At 34.8% G+C, this 15,625-nt stretch overlaps 1 protein-coding gene across 11 annotated transcripts in view; it reads right to left on the minus strand.

Annotated features, from left to right (window-relative positions):
* LOC105464217 (bone morphogenetic protein receptor type 1B) overlaps positions 1-15,625 on the minus strand; it is a 393,013-nt gene that overhangs the window by 84,732 nt on the left and 292,656 nt on the right. The gene's annotated exons all lie outside the window — the stretch shown is intronic.

Genomic DNA, 15,625 nt, shown 5'->3' on the forward strand with positions numbered 1-15,625 from the left:
CATTCCATTTTCATTTTGATGGAAAATGTGAGCACACTAATTTTAGATTCAACATAGGTTTCTGTCGGGTAAACTTCTTGGCCGACTAGGTTTTCTGAACCTAGTCCTTTTCATTTGGAACAAATGTGTTATTCCAGAAGATGCCAACACATCATGTGTTACTGATATATAACAAGATTAAGAGGAAAAATGAAAACATTTAAAATGCAAAACATACTTGGGAAAAATTACACAGTAAAGTGACTTGGGGAAGGCCCTTAGCAATTTTCTAAATTATTTGGATAACACCTTCAGGACTTAAGAGTAGATCTAGGTCCTATTAAATCTGTAAAAAGGTGCAAGTTTAGGAAATATAAGGGCATACAAAGAAAGCACCTATAATTTATAGCAAATAAAAATCACTTGAGTTTGAAATTTCCAAAGTTCTATTAAATCATTCAACAACTCTCTCATTTGATTAAAAGAAATGAGAAACCAATACATCCTTCAGAGATGTATGGATTAAATCAGATTGCTAGATACTGTAGCATTTTTATATTTCTCTAAACTAAAATTCATTTACTAGAAAAATAAGACAGAAGGCTCTATTACCTAAATAAAATGCTTTAATCGTTCCAAAACTGTGCTCACAAATGCACTTCCACGCATTTCCAATGCCTGTTATTTACCTGCCGTTGAAAAACCAACATAATTTAGTCCAGTGGTTCTCAAAGTTTAGTGCATAACAAAATCACTGGGGGGCTTGTTAAAACACGGATCTCTGGGCTCAAAAACTCTCTTAGGTTTCTGATTCAGTGGATTTTAGTTAAGACCCAATAACTTGCTTTTTACATCAGGTTCCCATGTAATGCTGCTGCAGGGACCACAATTTGAAAAGTATTATCTAGTCAAAACCTGGCTTCTGTACAAAAATTTCCACTCCCTCACACAAGCTTCTGGCACTGCACATTTTCTCACTTTGATTTTGCTTAAACTATTCCAATCGCTCCTATGTTTATAAGCTCTAGAAATAGAAGAAAGAAACTTTACCTAACCTGTATGCTACAGAATAACTGCATTTCCAACTGTATTTGAATGCTAGTATAACTATATTCATCCCTGCCACCATACGTTATTAATACCACAACAAACAAACCTCAAGACCCTGAGGTCACTTTCCCTCCCCAGTAATGGCCATGGCCCTGAGTGGGAAAAGCACGAAACAATATTCTAGGAAAATACGCTTATGTTATGTCTATGAGCTCCTCCTATCTGAGAAGGGCTTGTCAGCACAGGCAATTTCCCAACCACTCTCCCCTATGACAGGAAAGGCATTTCTGTTATATTAACAAGTAGAAAAGCAATAGACACCTCTGATTCAGGAATGAGGCTTTCTGGCCTAGGGCCTGCACTTTGTCTGCCAAGAGAATCTTTTATTCTGTGAGGAGAGAGTCCATGATAAAGGTTCATAGGCAAATTAACAGCTACTCACAAGGCTAGACTGAGAAGTATGAACAGCAGCTGTCCCAAGAAGGTATCATTTCCCCTGAAGCAAGCAAGGATTGCAGGTGGGCTACTCTGCTAAGTTTTTAGCAAAAGAAAAGGCATCTGATTTGAATCAGGACTCGTGGCAACTCTAAATCACATATACTTTTTCTCATAAGTTAAATAATAAAATGACCAACAAAACTGTTTCAGTAAAATTCTGATGTTAAAGATAAAATATTATTATAATTGATACAGAAGAAAGCAAATAATGTTCAATGCAGGAGCCCTAGTTACGTATTTTGTTGTAGAGGATATTTTCTTGAATTGTCTTCAATTATTAGGAAAAAATCCATGTTTCAGGCTGAAAGGGAGGAGGGATAATGTACTTAATTTCATTTCTGGCTGTCTCTTCTATTATATAAAATGCTACAAATATATTAAAAAATGGATAAGAGAATACAAGATTCTTACAACTCAATTTTATAAAATCTTAACAGATATTTTACTTCTAAGGAATAAAATATTAGAGAGTGAAGTCAAATGAGTACCAGTTCCTTCACCTCCCTTATTCTGCACTATCCTAAATTTGATTATCACTCCTATGAATATTTTTACAGCTTTATTGGGCTATAATTAACATACTATAAAATTCACTCATTTAAGATATACAAATCATTGCTTTTTAATATAGGCAAAGAATTATGCAACCATCAAATGACATAATTTTAGAACATCTTCAACCCCCTCAAAACCAAAACCATAGACAGGCAGTCACTCCCTATGCCCCCAAGCCTCTCTGGAATTTTCATGTAAATAGAAAATACAATCTATGGTCTTTGTATCTGGTTTCTTTCACTTAGCATAGTTTTCAAGATTTATCCATGTTGTAGCATGTATCAGTACTTCATTCTTTTTATTGCCAAATAACATTCTATTACATAGATATACAACAGTTTGTGTTATTAATATATTTAACATTTATATTATCTATAACGCTGCTATGAACATCTGGGTGCAAGTTTTTTGTGGACACATTTTCTCATCTCTCTTTGGCATATACCTAGGAGACAAATTGCTGGATCATATGACAGCTACATGATTAACACTTCGAGAAACTGCCAGACTGTTTGCCAAAGTGGTTGTACCATTTTATATTCCCAGGAGCCACAGATGAGGGTTCCAATTTCTCCACATCTTTAGGATCATTTGTTATCTTTTATTACAGGCATCCTAGTACACGTGAAGTGGTATATTGTGTTTTTGATGGAATTTCTCTGATAACAGGATGCTGAATATTTTTTCATTTGATTGTCAAACACTTGTATACATTCTTCAGAGAAATGTCTGTTTAGATCCTTGTCCATTTTCAAACTAGGTTTTTTTTTATTATTAATTTGTAATGGTTCTTTACATAGGCTAGATTCATGTGTATTATAAGATATATGATTTGCAAATATATTCTACCGTTACGTGGACTGTCTTTTCACTTACTTGGTGATGTGCTCTAAAGCAGCAGTCCCCAACCTTTGTGGCACCAAAGACCAGTTTTGTGGAAGACAATTTTTGTATGCACAGGGGTGGGCAGGCTGGGAGGGGTGGTGGGGGATGGTTTCAGGATGAAACTGTTCCACCTCAGATCATCAGGCATTAGATTCTCATAAGGAGCCTGCAATTGTGCATGAACACTTGCATGCACAGTTCACAATAGCGTTTGCTCTCCTATGAGAATCTAATGTTCTCACTGACCTGACAGGAGGCACAGCTCAGGCGATAATGCTCACTTGCCAACTGCTCACTTCCTGCTGTGTGGCCAGTTCCCAACAGGTCAGGGACCACTACCAGCCTGCGGCCTAGGGGTTGGGAACCCCTGTTCTAAAGCATATAATTTTGTTTAATTGATAAAGACTTTCATTATTTTTTCTATTATTGTTTTTGCTGTCATGTCTATGACACTATTTCTTAATCTTATGAATATTTCCATATAATTATTTATCTATACCTATAAATGATATATCACTCTTAAAAATGGTTGAACTATTATACTCCAACTAACAGAGGTTAGTTTCTCCACCTCCTTGCCAAACCTTGGTAATCTAAACTGCTAATTATTTTGCCAGTCTGCTGACTATAATGTGATATGTCATATTATCTTAACTTGCAATTCTCTATTTATTTAGCTTCTTTTCCTATATTTCCATATTACTCCTCTGTGAATGCCCTGTTCATACCTTCTGCCACTTTTATTATTTTCATTTTTCTCCTTCTTGAAGATTTTTTATATGCAATTAGTAATAGACACTTTCCAGTTACATGTCATACAACTTGGATTTTCTAGAGTATGGGGTGTCCTTTTGCTTGTCTGTAGTTTGTTTTATTTACTACTACTGATTTTACTATTAACAAATTCTAAAATGTTTTATGTTTTGTGGCTTTGCATCTTTTTGAATATCAAGTCATATAAATATTCTCCTCTAAGAAATGTTATCTGGCATAGCTGCTAGAAGAAAGGATACAACAGCCAGAGTGTTGATTTCTATCTAAAATGTACCATGTATTAACTCTGTGACCTTAAGCAAGTTATGTATCTTCCTCTGAACTGTTCACACATTTATACAAATGGAATAATAAAAGCTCCTGCACCTATGATCTACGCTAGGCTACAATCATATTATTTTAATCACTATAGCTAAAAAAACTGTAAAACCATAAGTATTTTTATATCTGAAAGAGCAACTATCCTTAACTTGCTCTGTGTTTAACATCTATAAATGGAAACATGCACATATTAAAACCTAAAACGAATGTTGATATTTGTATGCTTGGATTTCTAAATTGTAAAATCACAAATGGAATATGTTAGTTATTGTCTATTAGTTTATTAATAGCTATTGTAACTATAAGAATGCCACTTTCTTTTTTACTCCTAGATCTTTTTTTATTATTTTGAAGATAATAACGTGATTCATTAAAAGCAGAGAAATAATAAAAACAATCCAGACTAAAAAGTAAACCATTCTAGAACTTCTTGGGGGAGTAATTTTGCCAGAGTATCTCATAAAATGTCAATAGATAATATGACATCTTTAGCAGATTTTTAAAGGCCCTTAAGTAGCAAATATAAGAAGCCAAACAAAGCCACAAAAGGAAACGAAGCATTCTCATTCGGCTTGCAAAGCCAAAGTCGGTATTTACAGTTACTGAAGAAATAATTAATGGAGAGTTTGAAAACTCAGGATAAATACTACAGCAATTTTGCCTGCTAAAGAAGGCTCACTGATTGTTCTAAAACATTCTATAGCAATTGCCCAAAGCCATAAAATCAAATATGTAAATTTAGAGGATCCAAGTACAAGCGATATCCTACAATGGAAAGGAACATTAACCATGCAATTTTAGCATTAAGAAATAAATCTGTAGAGATGTTCACACTCATTTCCAAGGTGTACAGCTGCAGATCACATTTCTTATCTGCAGTCACAGCTAGTTAGGTTATTTTTCTTGTAATCTCTTTAGATTAACATTTTAGGAAGAGGAAAAAAAAAGATGCTCCATTCTTCAATCTGGGGTGTAAATTTTTTGTCCTATACCTCAAATGTGTTCCTCTACTTTGTCCCCTTCTCACCTCAGATACTGAGGTATTTTAGGTCAGAACAAACTATGCATAAGCTGCATTCCCAGAATCACTAAATTATGAAAGTCTAAATGTGGTTGAATATAGAATACTTTTTGCAAACTATAATATATTAGAATATTAGAATGCATATATTAGAATAAATAGGAAAATCAAAGCAGAAGTTGTCAGCTCTGAGCTTTTTCCATACACTGACATTTATTCTTGGAGGTGGTGGTGACGATAGCGTATGTTTTGTAACCTGTTTCTTAAATAAAATGCTCCTGTGGTGTATTAGTCTGTTCTTACACTGCTATAAAAAAAAACTACCTGAGACTGCATGATTTATGAAGAAAAGAGGTTGAATTGACTCACAGTTCCACAGGCTATACAAGAGGCATGGCTGGTGAGGCCTCAGGAAATTTACAATTATGGTGGAAGGGCAAAGGGGAAGCAAGCACATCTTCACATGACGGCAGGAGAGACAGTGAGTAAATGGGGAAGTGCCATACACTTTTAAACCATCAGATCTCAGGAGAACTCACTCACTGTCACAAGAACAGCAAGGGGGAAAACCACCCCCATGATCCAATCACCTCTCACCAGTTCCCTCCCCCAACATTGGGAATTACAACTCATCATGAGATTTGGGAGGGACACAGATCCAAACACATCACATGGCAAAGACCTTGTTTTGGCTTTCTAAACATACAGCCTAAACAGCAATCCTAAGGCCAAATCTAAAGTAATATCTAAAGAACTAGAACTAAAAACTCTAGGATCCCAAGTTTTGTCCTGGGACTCTAGTACTAATAGTGAGACTTTAAACAATTCACCTAACAACTTTCTGCTTCATTTTCCTCACTTTCAAAAATGAGAAAACAAAAGTAGATAATAAAAATTAACTAGGTCTTTTTTTCAACTGTAGGTGCCTTTTTGTTTTAGGTTGTATAGATGTTTATTTACATAACAGCACTTTATTTTCTGTTAAAGGAAACCTTCAGCTCCATCATCCCACACACAAACTACTTCCGTTCTTACTTGAAAGGAAATTCCTTTTCAAGGTTCACAGTACATTAGAGACAGCTGCATTGCTGAGCTTCCTCCAGAAACTTAAAAAAGCTGCAGATGTAGCCCATGCATGACGTGGGTTATGAAACAGGACAATCCCAAGCATTTGGAATGCCTCTTTTCTTACCCTCTTTTAATTTTATATATTCTGGGGTATTGCCTGTGTATATTAAATGGAGGGGTGTGTGTGTGTGTGTGTGTATTCCAAATCAAGTCCAAAGTTCCTGAGGGAACACAGGAGCTCTCTGAAATAGCTATCTTGAGTGCTAATTTTCAAAGCAAGATGGGGTGAAAAGTACATTTCCAGTTAATGACATTTTAACAACAATCAGTCACTATCTATTTACTTCCAAAGAGGCAAACCTCACATCAACCACACAGTCATTCCCTGGGTATGTTTCCATATTGCCCGGGAACTCAGAAGTGTTTATCTGGAAAACTCAGTTCTGGACTCAGAATCCACAAAATAATATTAAACTAAGGTAGTAAGAATTCTGGCATAGATCTTTTCCAGCAGAAGCAGGAGGAGTTATGACTTAAGTTTCTTTTCAGAACAGTCCCCAAAACTGCCTAGATAGCCACAAAGACATAACTCTTTCCATTAGGAATAACCTGTTTAATGTAACTGGGGATGAGCAGAGGGCTCAGGAGCATGCAAATTGCAACACAGTGCTTTCTGAGGGAACAATCTCACAGCCAAATTCTGAACAGATTTCCAGGAGCTTCACAGGTATCTCATGACTATTTGGAGACAGAAATCACTTAGTTAAGTGTATCTGAGGAAGAGATGGGAAATTTGGGATTCTTATTTCATTTCACTCTTTCAGAAATCTTTCAGCTCCTACTTGGATTGTTCATAGTAAATTAAGATTCCTTATCCCTTCTTCATCATTGGGCACAATATTTGTATAGTGCTAGGACAACTGTTTTATTAAACAACACATCATGCTGGTAAAATATTTTATAAAAAGTCTAAACTGGGTATATGGGTAAGTCACTTTTGAAACAAAGTCTGAAAATCCCTTTTAAATACACATAGTTTCTTCTCTTGTTCTGAAAGTGGGGTTAGAGGTTCTATCTGTAGGGAAAGAATAAACTAAACTTTATTATCTTGAATCCAAGGTGTACAAACTCTCTTGGGATAGCTTATTAAATTTAAGCCTTCTCAGCTCAACTCCCAAATATTTGGTTTAGTGGTTTTGAAATGGGGTATTGGGACCTGTATGTTAAAAACGACCTGGAGTGATTCTGATACAGGAAATACATAGAACCATGCTGGGAAAACTGCAGACTCCGTGTTTCTGAAATTGAGGGGTGCTGGTCAAACACGGCTCACCAGATGATTCCTACTCAATGGCCATTGCAGCAAGCGCTCAGCCAGTGCTCACTGAACATCTGCATAAAACCTCAAGTCCCACCAGACAGGCCAAAAAGAGGCAGAAAAGCACCTGATCCTGAACTCAGGTCTATTTTGCCACACTGCACAAATCTGCCACAAGGAAAACACATTGGCCAACTGTTATATTATTGTTGGCAAGCACCGAAATTTGCTCAAAACCCTTACAAATGAAACCCAGCTGCTTAAGCTCAATACCAGATGTCTTCTACAATGTGTGGCTTTGATAGATTAAATTGAGCATAAGAAAGAGATGAAATATATGAAAATCTAATTTGCAAGATGTTTGTCATTAAGTCTATTTAACAAAAAAAGACGGAAAATTATGTTTTTTTAACCATATGTTAAGTAGAGTAGATTAATAATATTCACAATAGCTACTAATATGCTTATGTTATGAATAAAGCGTTTGGTATATATGCATAAAATCAGCCCAAAAATGATCCCCAGAAATTCCCCCATTGAAAGAACGTCATGGGCCTATAAAATCACATGATTTAGCACAAGGCTCTTTCTCCTTCAAACTCTTCCCCCAATTTGAACATGTTTTCACTCAGGGCATAGGAAATTAAGTAGGAAATATTTAGTGATACTGTCTGATTTCAATAAACTGTAATAATCCTATGAAAACATATATATATATGAAACATACGTGTGTGGATATGTATAATGTGTCTAAGAAAGTGTGTGCAGTAAAAAGGTAACTTAAGTGGCATCTGTCCTTCTTCTGTTAACATGTCACAATGGAACTCTTTTGTGATTGTTGTTGTTGTTTTCCGGGTCACTGCACAGTTCTCAATAACTTCAGCTGAATTCAGAGGCTAAGTTAAACTCAGAAAAGCCACTCAACTATTCCCCCAATGAGCTGGTGCGCATTTCCTCACTCAAATCAGCCATTATTTCATGGATAAATACAGCATGTTATTCTTACAACATTAAGCTTTTTTATAAAGTAGGAACATAAAAAGACTTGTTTTATAATGCAATTTGAAAACAACACATATTTGAGCATCTCAACTCTAATCAAGACAAATATTCAGTTGAGATTCAGCCCCATAAAAAAGTGCGTAATCATTAAAATTATACACAATTGCAAGCAACAAGTTTTTATTAATTTTTTCAGATTTGAAAAAAATAGTGATTTGAAACACTAATTTGAGTTTTTTCAGATTTGAAAAAATTTAGTTTTCTTTTAGAGAGAAAATAAAGGTAAACACTTTAGCAAAGAATTAGATAATGAATATTTCTATAAATATAATAACAGAAAGATAATTTCATGTGGAGTTCCCAAAACAAATCTTGGCTTGGATTTTCTGAAGCTCCGTGCTATTCGCCTTGGCCTTGTATTGAAGGTAAACAAAAATGGCCAGAAAAAATTTTAAGATGCCCTGTTATATTAATTGACTCACACCTGGCTGATACCTCATCAATGCAGTTTCTACATCACGGAAGTACCACAATTGATTTTTTTCAGTAGTGTAAGTCACTATTTCCTTATACGTAAAACTCCCATTAAAATTGTGAAGACACCAATATGACTATGGGGACATTATACAACACCGAATACTGTATGGCAGTAAAAAACTATGAACCAAGGACAATTTTCACCAGGTACTCATGAGGTTTTTCAAAAGTGAATTTGAAATGTACATTAATTTTCCTCTGGATTCCAGAAGAAATCAGAAACATAGTTTCAGACATTAAGTTCCAAGAATCTGATTGATGAACGACGTATAACACTAGCCTCAAACTCATGTCCTGTTCAGAAATCATAAATGCAAAATTTATGAGATGTGCTTTGTGAGACATATAATTTGCAACTACCACTTCAATAAAGGAGTGAAACCTATATATAACAATGTCCTAGAACTACAGGCTGTCAAGTCACCACACTACTTGTTTCATACATTATTTCTGCCACCACACTGACATTCCGAATTTCTAAAGCATCTTTTTTTTACAGAGTAAAAGATAGTCAGATATGCCTTCATTTACTCTCAAGATAATTCTGTAGGACCTACAGAAATACATTAACATTATTTTCAGTCGTAACATTTGCTGAATTCTGAAGTTCAAGTGAGAAATATTAAAGTGTTTTTAAAAATAATTTTCAAGACCTGTAGTTGATAAATAACTCACTTGCTAGCCAATAGCAATTCACTACAAACAAAAGAGTCCTGGAAGTATTTATATTGCTATATCATACTGACAACAGTAGCCATGTTAAAGGTTTTTGACTGTCAACATAATCCAAACCCTCTTCTAGAAAAACTAGACAATAATAGGCACTGTGACACGTGCAGTTTTTCTAGAAGAGGGTTTGGATTATACTGGCAATCAAAAACTTTTAACATGGCTAGTGGGTTACCTTTGATTATTCTAAGGGTCCGCAGTCAATCAAATTCTCCCTCCAAAGAAATTAAAAAGAAAAGTGCAGCACTTTGGGAGGCCGAGGTGGGTTGATCACAAGGTCAAGATATGGAGAGCATCTTGGCCAAAATGGTGAAACCCCGTCTCTACTAAAAACACAAAAAAATTAGCTGGGCATGGTGGTGCACGCCTATAGTCCCAGCTACTCAGAAGGCTGAGGCAGGAGAATCACTTGCACTAGGGAGGCGGAGGATGCAGTGAGCTGAGATCACGCCACTGCACTCCAGCCTGGTGACAGAGTGAGACTCCGTCTCAAAATAATAATAATAATAAATAAATAAAGTGAAACATCTATCAGTTAACTCTGTAGAGCTAAGCAAAAGGTCTTGGAACATTAGGGACTGCAGCCACCGTTTTCAGTCAAGCAAGAAACTCTAAGCATGTCCAGGAACATAGATTCCTCTATAGGCCAAGCCTGTGCTATGCACTCAAGACACAGCAATAATAAAATGGACAGAGTCTGTTCTTCTGAGAAGCTTAGCTTCCAGTAGGAGAGTGACATATGTATAATGATAAATTATGATATGTACCACAAAGGAAAAATAAAACACAACGAAGAATTATATCAAGGGGGTTTCATTTAATTTAGACTGTTAAGGAAAACTTAACTAAATGGCACTTATGCAAATGCACGGATAAACAGAGTAGAAAGGCAAAGAACTTTCCAGACTGTGAAAGCAGCATATGTGAAGTACCTGAGTGAGAAAAAGGTTGGATCATTTTTGTTTTGTTTTGTTTTGATTGTTTTCAGTAAAAGGCCTATACGGCTGATGCTCCATAAGTAATGAGATGAGCTGCAAGATGAGTCAGGAGCCAGCTGATACCAGACCTTGCAGGACATAGAAAGATCTGGATTTTATCCTAAATGCAAAGAGCGTCCATTAAAGAATTTTAAACAAAAAGAAAAGAAGGGAGCAGACACACACAGCGAGAGTGGAACGTGCACAAGGCCCTCAGAGAGAGACAGACATAGACAAGGAGACGCTCAGGTCCTCCTGGCCTTCTGGGTCCCATGAGCCCTGTGTTTCCTTTAGTTTTTCTTTATGTCTCCATTAAACTTCTTTCTCTACTTAAGATTCTGTTCTTTATAACCAAAATATCAATACTATGATTTTATATAGTTAACTAAACATCAAAAGAATGTAATAGAGATAGTATCAAGCAGAGTAATCAGTTAATCCAGAAAGATATGTTCCAAGTTAAAAGAAACATGGAGAGGTCTGGAGTAAGAATAAGGTGTTTCTGAGTTCAAAGTCACAAGATCATCCTTATGTATTTTACTATTCACATTCCCAAACCAACAAAGATATATTAAGATAGACAAAGTCTCTATTTTACAGATAACAAGTATAATAATCAAGACCAAAGAAGTCCATCTGGACCTAAAATGCAGCAATAAGAAAGCTTGACAGAAAACTTAGCTGATTAAGATAATTGTTCTATAATTAGTTGTCAGTATTTTATCTTATTTGAGGATTTGTTCAAACGCCTATAGGAATTCTAAAAACAGATACGCATTTGAAAAGTTGGGGGAAGAATTCATAGATTTATTCCTGGCAATTCTAAATCAATGAAAGATTTGTACAATGTTCTAAATCAATAAAATATTTGTACAATGTTATTTCAGATTCAATTGGCTTACAGAGGAAAAAGAAACTAATTTGAGTTATTTTGATGTTCCAATGTTTTTTCAAAAGCCTTCGTATAGTTGCAATTTACAGGTTTGAATTATATATGTACAGATATTTATACACATATAAGACTTGCATACGGTTGCTAGCATTTTGAAAATAACTTATAAAAAAAGGTGAAACCAAATGATTTCAGTCTGTACTCGGCAATTATGTGAATGTATTATCCAATCTAATGAGCAGAACTTAAGTTGAAAACTATAGTTTAGCCATTTTCTTTCCAGGTAAATTACCAGAGATCAAATTTCTTACATCTGTGATGCTCACCACAACTTGCAGTTACTGCCGATTAATAGTCTGAGATTAAGAAATGCCACATAATAGCTGTAGTAGAAAACATTTTAAACACATAACCACATTTATGCATTTAACAGCTGTGTTGGTCTAACAGTTCAGATTTTCAGTATATTTTGCCATATGGTAATAAGGATCATTTTTCACTCAAAATATTACCAAAACCTGATGCCGCATAGCAATATTATCATTCTAATTGTGAAACTACATATTCACAGCCATGCTTGATGTTTGTTATCCTCCTCTTATTGGATTCTCTATTTGCCCTGATTATACTAAAAAAAAATTATAACATGCTTTTTGAATTTTAAATTAGTCTCATCTAGGCCTGACATAAATATGACAATAGGAAACCCAAGGAATATGGCCTGGCAACGGAGAAGTGGTATAAAAAATCCAGATTATATAAAACTGTAGGGACCATGGAGACTTGGATCTGGTTTTGATCACTGGGTTTGAAAATTTTCCTGTATTCACAAAAGAGTGGATTTCTACTTCCTATCTCACCTTGTTTTCCTGTATCTTTATTGACGTAGAATTGCTCCTAAAATAAATGTGGCTGCTAACTTTTATTTAATCTGATTGCTTTAATGGCTTATTAGCATTATTTTATGGGGGAAAAATTGTAGACACTTTCACATGTACATTTAACAGGGAACCAAATGAAAATTTCACCATCTTAAATATGGGAACATGAGGCCTATCCTCGTCAGGACAGGCACATTGTTGCCACCATTGTGTTAGAACAACAAACCCAGAGTCCTTTAGTTTTTAGGTTTGTCAGTCTATCATCTTTATAACTTTACTAAATTCCCTTAACAGAACTTAAGAAGAATGGTAGTGAACAAAATGATGCTTTAATACTGTTTATACATTGCACTATATTCAATATTTTAGTACTGTTTGCACATTGCACTATATTCATTATGACTGTCTGTGAGTCTCTACTATGTTTGGAGAATAAAGGGGCAGGGTAGTACAAGTAGCTCAATCTAAACATAATCCATTTCAAGTAGAAGTGAACACTACAGATTCTGATCATTACAGGTCACATTTTCACTTTTAGGAAGGCAATTCCCCATTTCCCTAGATGTAAAAATATGTTTCTGAAGCAATCACAATATTCCAGTATTTAAAAACTTGAAGTTCAAGACCTCTACCAAGATGTACTCATGCCTCCTTTTTCAAAGCCTGTATCTCTTCCGAGTAAAACATTTAAGGTAATAGCTAGGCAGTGGTAAGATTTAGGTTGATGAGTTACCATACACATAGGTCACCCTTGCTTCTATCCCAAGTAGGAAGAGTTCTTCTTTCCACTTATTGTGACTTTGCAGAGCTTTGTACCACTTCAGGTGGAACTGCAATATTATACCTATCCCTTCATATAAATATTTCAGGTTTCCACGTATTTAATTAACAAAATATTTTCACGCACCTGATGCTCACATTCTCCAAATGTCTCAAGTTGTCATTTTGAAAGACATTTATTTTAAATATGGATGTAAGATCTCAGAATATTAATCTCGGCTTTGTCATTCACTTAAAAGTCATGCACACATCATTTATCAGTGCTCCGTATTTTCCTTTTCAGTGATCATCATTCTCACTGAAGTAGATGTGAAATTAACAATGGTGAAGCGTGTTAACTGTTGTCAATGAATATTTAACTTAATAATCTAAGTGGCTTAATTTTGGTTAATCTCATAGTCCTTCCCTGTCTATGGCACATTCTGCATTTATCAGGGGAAAAAATAAATAAATAAATAAACAACATCAAGTGTATTTTATAGAAAGTTACAGAGAGTAATTCCTCAACAAAAAAAGTCAATTGGTGACAAAGCTGGGAAAATCAACTGGGATTCAACATGTTCATCACACTAAGACGACCTGTTGGATGTTCACAGTCCTATCTCATTGTACATTTCTAGCTTGGTTCCCTATTTTTGCATAAATTAATTATTAATAATGATACTAACAACAGCAAACTTTCAGGTAATATTATGTGCCAGACACTATTCTAAGTGCTTATATATATTTACTCATGTAATAGTCAAATCGATAGTAAATGTAATTATTATCCCTATTTTACAGTTGTGGAAACTGAGACAACAATAAGATAATTTAATTGAGTTCATACAACTAGTGAGTGGCAGAGCTAAGATTCAAAACCAGGCATTCTGGGTCCAGAATTTGTACTCTTAGCCACTATGATACTATGTTATAAGATAAATTAAGTAGAGGCACATCACACACACACACACACACACACACACACACACACACACACACACACACAGTGCCCTGCAAAGGGAGCTTTTTAAAAGGTTCCCTACACCTATATGACCTAGAAGAAGACAAGGAATGTCTCTGGACGTCATCTTCCTCACTGGAAGAAATAAGATATTAAGACATTATGTTAAGATACATTCTAAGGTTAGCATTTTATGATCCAAAGATTCTGTCTGTAGCACATGGCTTCTTTGCTTTTTATTGGCATAACTCAATACTAAAGCCAAGTATTCATGTATTTCAAAGAAAATGCTAAAAGACAATAAAAAATGACCCCCAGACAATGAAGAAGCAGTAGTAGCTAGAATAGAGGAATTAGAATTTTACCTCACATATAACATGCTTTGAGCTTCCTGGAACACACTTAAGACACAGTTTCCCTGAAGTCTTTCTATTCTCCCTACAGGGTACCAGATTATAACAATTTTTAGGGAATAAACTAGCAAACTAGGTCGACGAAATACCTATCATTCCTTCATATCAATACACAAAATTTAAACTTTTGTATACCGTATAAGTAAAAATACTTTTACATATACTGAAATTAAAAACATTTTCCATAGGGCCAAACCACAGAACATAGTATCTTAATAGTGTCACAGGATACTTTGAGATGATGAAAATCTGAATCCTGTAAATCCCAATCAAAAGTACACACCCTTCTGATAAATAGTACAGCCAAGTTAGTTCTATAATATGCATCCACAAGTATATAAAGTTGAACTATAAATACATTTCAATCTCATACATATTTCCTTTATCATTTGGCTTAATTTTATAAAGCCATTATTTCCTTATTTCCAACCTTAAAACTCCTTCACTACCACAGCCAGTTATATCATATTCAGTTCATTAGCTTTCTTCTCATTTGAAAATAGCTCTACTCTTAAAATTACTTTAATTCAAAAATTTTAAATAAGTTTTAACATTTTCTATATTTTAGTCAACTTGATAAAATAATAATTCTTCTGAACAAAATTATCACAAAGCAAGCCCCTGTTCTTAAAAGTGAACAAACATTTGACATACTCACGAACTATAATTATCGCCATTGCAAAGTTAGATTTACTCAATGCAACCATATAAAAATGATGAACTTCAAAGAAAACTAACCTATAAAAATCTAATAGTATTCGAACTAAAATGATCAGAAAAAAGTTTGTTAGAATTGCTATTTTCTTAAATTCTTCACACATAAACTGTCACAGTATATTGAGAATGAATTTCCTAAAGTTCCAAGTTGAATTGCATTTAATTCTCAATTGTTAGAGAAAATAGAAATGTTAAGTCTCTTTAAAATTATTCTAACAGACTACTTAGAAAGCCTTGCCGTAATAGAGAAAGTAGTAAAATTACAAAGCAGTTGGAGGATGGGGG

Source organism: Macaca nemestrina, chromosome 3 (assembly GCF_043159975.1).
Source record: "Macaca nemestrina isolate mMacNem1 chromosome 3, mMacNem.hap1, whole genome shotgun sequence".
NCBI classification, from domain to species: Eukaryota; Metazoa; Chordata; class Mammalia; order Primates; family Cercopithecidae; genus Macaca; species Macaca nemestrina.